We start from the raw sequence: 7,966 nt of genomic DNA, 5'->3' as shown, positions 1-7,966 counted from the left end.
AGTTTGTACTGTAGGTGCGAGATTCTCAGGTCTGCAATAATATTTTGTGTATTGCATCTCTTGCTGTACAAAAGTTGCTAATAAGGTCGGGAAATAGAGCACATTTCACTAGCTGTTATTCTCCTGCCGAAACGCAATAGCAACGCGCTATGGCTTGCTGGCTTGTGTATAATAACAGAATAGGGTAAAATTTTTGCAAACGCAGATGCGCTGCTGTAATTTATTCAATACAGGAACAAGCACACACGCGAGAAGAATTTACCATCACAATAAGAAAGAGGGTGATAATGACAGCCATTAGACGAAAGCAGACTAGCAACAAACGCAATTCTTGCTAGTTTCCTCTTGCGTCAGCCGTAAAAATCGCGCACTTGTCGAGCGCACTGCAGACCACCAGCGGGATGACCGTCTCCCCCACAGGCATCAACAAAACCGTTGTCATAACAGCAGGCTTAATTTTCTTTCTCAGAAGCATGGCTTACCGAGCACCAGGAGAGAAACTGGCAATTGTGGCGCAATTCCCGTTTGCTTCGTGGTATACCAGCTGACCTAGCCATGATTCAAGTCTGATGAACCGATGCCTTGATCTGTCGATCAGATTCCGACGAAGGACGATTGAGAATCCGACGCTACCATGACTCATCTCGCCTATATCGCTGTCATTTAGGTTGAGATGCGAAATGTAGATTTTAACTCGACGCATCATGCATCCGGAAAGAGCTGCCCGCGACCAGCCCAGCTAGTTTCTTTCACTTCGTACTTCGTATAGGAGAGATGAGGCAGGCCAACGACAAAAAGCGCAACATCATAGTGAAAAGGACAGAAAATGGAAGAGGGAAAGGCAGGTAGGTTAACCATGGGCGTGCCCGCTGGCTACCCACCCATGGGGAGGAAAAATAATTAATGACAATTTAGCGGTAAATGCGACTGAAATGTGGTAGGGATTACGTCGCCCCGCTGTGAGGTCCCGCATCCATGATTTAAACCACGTTGACCACAATGTTGCAAAGTGTTGTTCAGGAGCTCACTACACACACGTCCTGCCTGTTCGAGGAGTGAAGTGTAACTGACAGTGGGGTCTGGAGCAGACTACGTTGCATATATACTGCCAGCACAATATTTGTTTCTCTCCTTCCTCATCTGTACATATCACCACGAGCTGCGACTTCTTTGTCGTCGTGGATCGGAATCTTCGAGAATAAATGTTTCGAGGCAACAACAACAACAACAACAAAGCATCAATACTTCTTTTTGGGCGAGTTGGTACATCTTGAAACTTTGGGTAACAGCGCAAACAGACGACCACAAGAAGGGAGACACGGACACACAGCGCCTGTGTCTCCGTGTCTCCCTTCTTGTGGTCGTCTGTTTGCGCTGTTACCCAAAGTTTCAAGATGTACCAACTCGCCCCAAAAGAAGTATTGATGAAGTTCATTTCTTATACAGTGGGCCCTTCTTTCTGTGTTTCACCTACCTCTTCCACCGTCGACCTTCTACTGAGCCAGCGCCTGTGTGTCCGTGTCTCCCTTCTTGTGGTCGTCTGTTTGCGCTGTTACCCAAAGTTTCAACAACAAAGCAGTTCCTCATAAGTGGTAGAGGTTGCTCCTTGTTCCTCAAGTACTTTCACCGTTTCATCTTGAAGCTCCACTCGGGTTGTCGCGTCAGGCCACCGTTTGCTGCAATGTCCAGTCAAGACCCACCCTGTACAACTGACGCCACCATCTCTGCACAGCCATCTTCTATCTAGCAGCTGTCAATGTGACCCCCAAGTGTTTGCAGGCTTACGCGGTAAAGACGTCGAAGACTGGCTCAAAAACTACAATCGAGTTAGCGACTGCAGTAGGTTGGGCAATTCTCATAAACTGCAGTGGTTCTTGTACAGAAAAAGCACTGCTCGGTACGCTTTTGCCTCCCCTACCGTACCCTCAACAAAATCACACGCAACGACGTTTATCCCCCGCCACGATATGATGATTCATTGGATTCGCTGCAGGGCGCTGAGTACTTATCCAGTCTTAATTTTTGATCTGGCTCCTGGCAAATACCAATGCACGAGTCTGACAAAGAGAAAGCGGATTTGCCACCCCGGGCGGCATCTACGATTTCAACGCGACGCCTTTCGGACACTGCAATTCGTTTGCCACGTGCTAGCGCATGATAGACAGTGTCTTACGGGGTGTTAAATTGAAGACCTAAAGGGATGTGCGAAGGAATAAAAATGAAAGGGATAAAAATTAAAGAACAAAAAAGAGGAAAGAAAGTAAATAAAAATAAATGATAGGGCCGAACCTACGTTCATATACAACATAAATCAGGACTGCGGTACATTCACCCGAAAAACAAACATACAAAAAACAAGTGAGCTGATTTCTGAATTGTTTGGGGAAATGGGGGAGGGAACCATTTCACGTGCACTTAGTCCGTATTTTTTGGTAGAGTCTACATGGCTTATCAAGGCAATTTTGTAGTGAGGAAATGTGGACCATAATGAAAGCTGTGAAAAAATTGCACGCCGTTTAGGCTGGCCAGCTTCAAGAGCCGCGTTTGAAGTAGCCAAATAATATTCATTAGATGCTGCCAAACGTTGCTTTACCTTTTAACGACTTTTCTTTTTTTTCTTTTAGGCGGTTGGCATTAAGTGAACGATGAGAAAGAAACACTGCACCCAAAAGGACGAGTTCAAGCGGAAAGCCTCCTTGTTGTTCGCAATGTAAACAATGCTGCTGCCGTGTAAATACAAATAAGATTTACCATGGTGTTACTAAAAAGCAACATTAACTTTATTACATTTTTCATCTAAGCCTTATCTGCGCAGAATGAATGAGTGGGTATACTAAACGAAAACGATAAGAAAAAAAAAAGAATGCCAGGAAAAAAAATTCCGTCTCTCAGGTGCCTCGTAGCACCTGTTCAGACCGATGACGTCAGCACAAATCAGCAGACGTCAAACAAAGGATCAAATGAGGACTTTTAATTTATTCTCACGTTTGACGACGCAGGAATGACTGCAACGCAGAGTTTGACAGCTACCCGTAGAAGCAGCAATAACCAAACGAAGGTATCACGTGGTTGAGTAGGAACGTGGTGCCAGTCATGGGCTATAAAAACGAGTCTCTACCTAGCTCCCATCAAGCTCCACTTGCAGACGCACCGCTGCGGATAAGGATGCCTTCGTACAAGACTGGCCATCCTCCCTCCCGTTGTACTGCACAGAGTGTAAATGACGTTTTAATCTGATTATTTGCACGAGCATCGAGTGACACTCTTGTTTCTTGCTCAGCACTTTCGGCTCATCTCCTGAGACGACCGGGGCCGAAATTCAGAAATAAAATAGTAAAAAAATAGTAGAGTACAAAATGTATGGCTTTCATTATAGATATGGCATCAGAGCATAAGTGTAGTTACTAATTGAGTTACTGAAGTGTCTGGAATAATTATAATTAATTAGCTGAGGCGACCACGGAAGAAATACAAAATAAATAAGAAAATATAGTACCTTACAAAATTCCTACGTTTCATTAATTATAGATTTCATATCACAGCATAAGTTGAGTTACAAGTTTAGTTGCTGAAGGTTCTAGAATAATTAAAATTATTTAGCTGAGAATGTAAAGAACATACACTTACATTGGAGATTTTCTTACGGCCAGACGCGCACGTGTTGTCGTCGGCGACGAAGAATCGCCCGAATTTGAGACAGGCCCGACGGGCATGCCTCAAGGCTCTGTCATATCACCATTACTCTTTAATTTAGTTGTACTAGGGCTACCCGAGAAATTAACAGAAATAGAAGGATTATATCACAGTCTCTACGCGGATATGACATCAGCCTCTGGGTTCCCGGGGGAGGTTGTGACGGTCACGTCGAGCGAACGCTATAAGACGGGAGTAGATGCAGTGCAGGAGTACTTGCGAGGAACGGGACTCGAGTGCTCGGCGACCAAGTCCGAACTGTACGGCGCGACATTTGCGACGTTTGAATTTTGCACTATTTCCCGCGCGCTCCGTACGTGACCGGCCGGCGCACTGCGTTACCGCGATAAAGAAAATAGTTCTTCAAGGAAGCTAAGCAGAAAATTTTCACACTCTTGCAAACCACAGAAATTGTTAAGAAATACCATTATATTACAATATTTGTTAATAAATAGGGCAATTCATATCTATGAAAGCGTGGATTTGTATGCGCGTTTTTGTGTGAATGCGCGCTTGCGCTGTTGACTCTTTGGCGGATTCCGGAACTTTGTGCGTGCGGCGTATGTGTGCGGGTTGCGTGATGAGTTTGCTGCGTTTTCTGTGCCCTTTGCCTCGCTGTGACATCTTTGGTATATTACAACTTATTGCTCGGTCTTAATGGGCTACACGTTGCCTCGAAGATCACCATGATCGCCTCCGACTCAGCCACATCGAAGGTGAGTGAGTGTTTCGAATTCCACTTGCTCGTTCATTGCGACGCTATCAGCAAAAGTGCGTACAGAGCCCGTGCGTGTCTTCCACGCGCCTCTGTGCTCGTTTTCATTACTAGTACTATCCTTCCGTTGCGAGAATTGGTTGTGCAGTACTAGATTTGTGATATTGAGCATAAAGTTTTGTCCTGATTTAACTTCACAGCGCGCTTGCGGCGACGTAAAGCAGCTATGTGGAGCCAGCTAAAACAGGGCATGTTGTGTCACGGCCGGGCTCGACTGGCGCGCGCGCTCGCTTCTTGCGAACGCGCGCACCAGTCGAGCCTGGCCGTGGTTGTGCGCGCCACGATTTTTGGTACGGTGTTCCAGCACCGATTGAAATTAGCCTTATTAATGAGCGCTCGTGCTCTGCCGTTTTGGTGGGCAGCTATGTGGAGCCAGCTAAAACAGGGCATGTTGTGCGCGCCACGATGTTTGGTACGGTGTTCCAGCACCGATTGAAATTAGCCTTATTAATGAGCGCTCGTGCTTTGCCGTTTTCGTGGAAACAATGCGACGTGAAATAATACGAACTGTACTGTAATCAAGTATATTTCGTTCGCGCAACGCCGTCCATTGACGTGCATCTACTACATGGCGTGTCGGGATCGTCGAAAATATGCGCGGGGCGTTTTGCCGTTCTAATGTATTCTGCTGCGCTGTTCGCTTCAGGATCGAGTGCCCAGAGTCCGCTGACACGCCGTGCGGTAGACACGCGCTGTGGCGCGATTATAATAAAGTTTTGCATGGCGTATATGTGATTCTATGTGATAGGTGAGATAAAAAAAGGGCTGATGCCAGTGAATGCTGTGAAATCGTCAGGTTATGTGTGGTTTGTTTTCCGCCGGTACGCGCGCGGTGAACTTTTTTTTAACCATTATCTCCCTTCGACGCCATCGAGTACTTCGCGCTAACGCCTTCGCGTAGGCGCTCTATATTCACGGAAAAGGCAGATTCTGTGGGATGCTATGTTCTGCTTTAGTGAGATGAAACATTCAAAATAATGTAATCGTGTGAAGTTTCAGCCTTTGGCCCTTCAGTAACTGATTGATATATCTAAGTTCGAAAATCAGTAAAGGAACGAGATGCTTGGGCATATTTGCCGTGTCGTCCCACTGTGCTCCCAGAGGCATGTAAGCGTTATCGACAAATGTCAAAAATTAGCAAGGCTTTTTATGAGATAGAAGCAGACAGCTATGTCACTAAGTTATTTTTGCTTTGAATTCACACACTAAAGAGGAGAGAGAGTTAAAGGGGAGCGTATCTACGATCTAAATGACGCTTTTCCATAAGCTTGGAACAATGGTTTGTTGGCGGAGCAGTTCTGTGGAATACTTAGAGAGTAAGCAAACTGCAGTAGCAGTTAGACTGGGAGTAAAAAATGCAACGCTGGTTTTATATGAACGAGCTACCTTTAAGATGTGGCCGCAACAGTTCATGCAGTAGATGAGCAAAAATTTAGGAGAGAAATTAAAAATAAATTATTTGCCCACCTCACACTGCCAGTGGCAAGAGCAGCCAATGCTTTAGTGTTTTCAATCAGTCATTTATATCCATCCATTTATGTCGGCCTAATCGTCCATGTAGATGTTTTGATTGTTAATTAATTAAATTAATTAAATTATGGGGTTTTACGTGCCAAAACCAGTTCTGATTATGAGGCACGCCGTAGTGGGGGACTCCGGAAATTTAGACCACCTGGGGTTCTTTAACGTGCACCTAAATCTAAGTACACGGGTGTTTTCGCATTTCGCCCCCATCGAAATGCGGCCGCCGTGGCCGGGATTCGATCCCGCGACCTCGTGCTCAGCAGCCCAACACCATAGCCACTGAGCAACCACTGCGGGTATTTTTTGATTGTTGCTTTTGAGTTATCGTGGCGTCACATTTTAATACTGACATCTGTTTTCAGAATCAAAATGAGCCTGGAGACGCCACAGCTGGAATGCGAAAGGTGAATTCTTTAGCCATTCATCATCTAGCGTCACCATGATCAAATGCACTGTTGCCATGAGAATGTATTCCCGGGAGGTATTCTCCTTAAGATTTAGTAAAAATGGTAGCATTAAGTGTCTCCTTTGCGATTTTGCATAACCTTTGATTTGCGAGTCGATTCATTTATTTGATGAGGTGGGCAGTTGGCATGCACACCCTGTCTTTGTGTCTTCTGTACACATTCACCTGAGTAGGTCTGGGACACAGCAAGCGAATCTGATGTGTAGTGGTAATCGCATTAACCTCGACAGTTATCTTCCTGTTTGAGCTGCTTGCTACTGCTGCTTGCCAACACAAGCAGCAGTTGCCCACGATGGCGTGAAAGAGGTTCATTGAAGAATGGCACATGCTCTGAGTGACATACCCAGAGATCCAAGCAGGTCCATCAGATGGTTATTAACCCACTTCCCGTCTATGTAGCAGCCCTACCCATTAGGCCATTGACCACCAAGTGACACAAATTGGCTGGAAAAGAGTTAGACAGACACCCGAAAGTATGTGAAGTATCCTAAAAATGCTACTTGCATTAAAGTTTTCAATGATTTGGTTTACTTACTATTTTATTTTGTACTGGGTGAATCCTTGTTTTTCTGAAGCACATGGCATCCTAACAGCATAACAAGCTATGACATTAGTTTTAGTTGTTTTTATTAGTGACATTAGTTGACATTTTAGGTCGGGAGCAGGCAGTATTTCTGTGATTTATTCGGAGTGTGGCTGTTGTGTAAATAATCCTTAAACTACCTCACTAATATTATTTACCTAAACGTGCCGTTTCACATAGGTTGGAGAAGTGCTCATTCAGATGATCCTGGCACAGCTTGCCATGGTGGACCAGGCAAGTTTGCAAGGGCCTTGATTCACCATGTGTTCACAGAGAACCTCATGGGCCACTCACTTCTCGGAAACAACACCACCAATAGGCAAAAAGAGGCTCTTGGCCTTATCAGGGTCAACGCTGTTATAGGCAAGTACCGTACATCCTTTTTCCCATTGCATTTTTGCATTCACATTTTGTACTTGGAATTACCAGCTTGCAACAAATGACTTTCAAGTAGCCTGTGTCTGCAACTACGTGCTACAATAGCCTACTATTTGGAATGAATGTTCATTTGATCTCAAGTCTCTAATGCCTCCATACTAACGTGCTAAATTTTAAAAGCAGCCTTAACTGCCAGAAGTGATTGGTGGCTCCAACTGACAAAGTTAGGTGTATTTGCGCATTAGTTGCACTACTTGACTGTCATTGCAATGAACAGTTGGAATAAAGCAACTACCAATCTGTAGTACCAATCTGTGAAGCTTGCTACCAATCTGGTGCTACAGCGGGTGTGCTTAAGTAGCCTGAAAGTGTTGTTATAATATAGGAATTGTGGAGAAGCTATGCTCAAGTGCAGTTACTGCTCAACTCGAGGGACAGCACTTCCACCAAATTTCAGCAATCAATATGGCCCTCCAGATTCTGTAACGCGAAACATAGTGGTTTCACCTATTTCAACAGACCACATTGAATTAAAGTTGCTCCTGTC

General features: G+C 44.9%; 1 long non-coding RNA gene across 1 annotated transcript; it reads left to right on the top strand.

Annotated features, from left to right (window-relative positions):
* Positions 1-4,202: 4,202 nt before the first annotated feature.
* On the top strand, positions 4,203-7,404 carry LOC125944065 (uncharacterized). The gene is made up of 3 exons (XR_007466100.1): positions 4,203-4,409; positions 6,355-6,396; positions 7,222-7,404. It is a non-coding gene; the product is annotated as an uncharacterized LOC125944065 (long non-coding RNA).
* Positions 7,405-7,966: the final 562 nt, after the last annotated feature.

This window comes from Dermacentor silvarum, chromosome 3, assembly GCF_013339745.2.
Source record: "Dermacentor silvarum isolate Dsil-2018 chromosome 3, BIME_Dsil_1.4, whole genome shotgun sequence".
Lineage (NCBI taxonomy): Eukaryota > Metazoa > Arthropoda > Arachnida > Ixodida > Ixodidae > Dermacentor > Dermacentor silvarum.
Note: the sequence above shows the minus strand (reverse complement) of the source record. Positions and strands in the feature narration are given on the sequence as shown.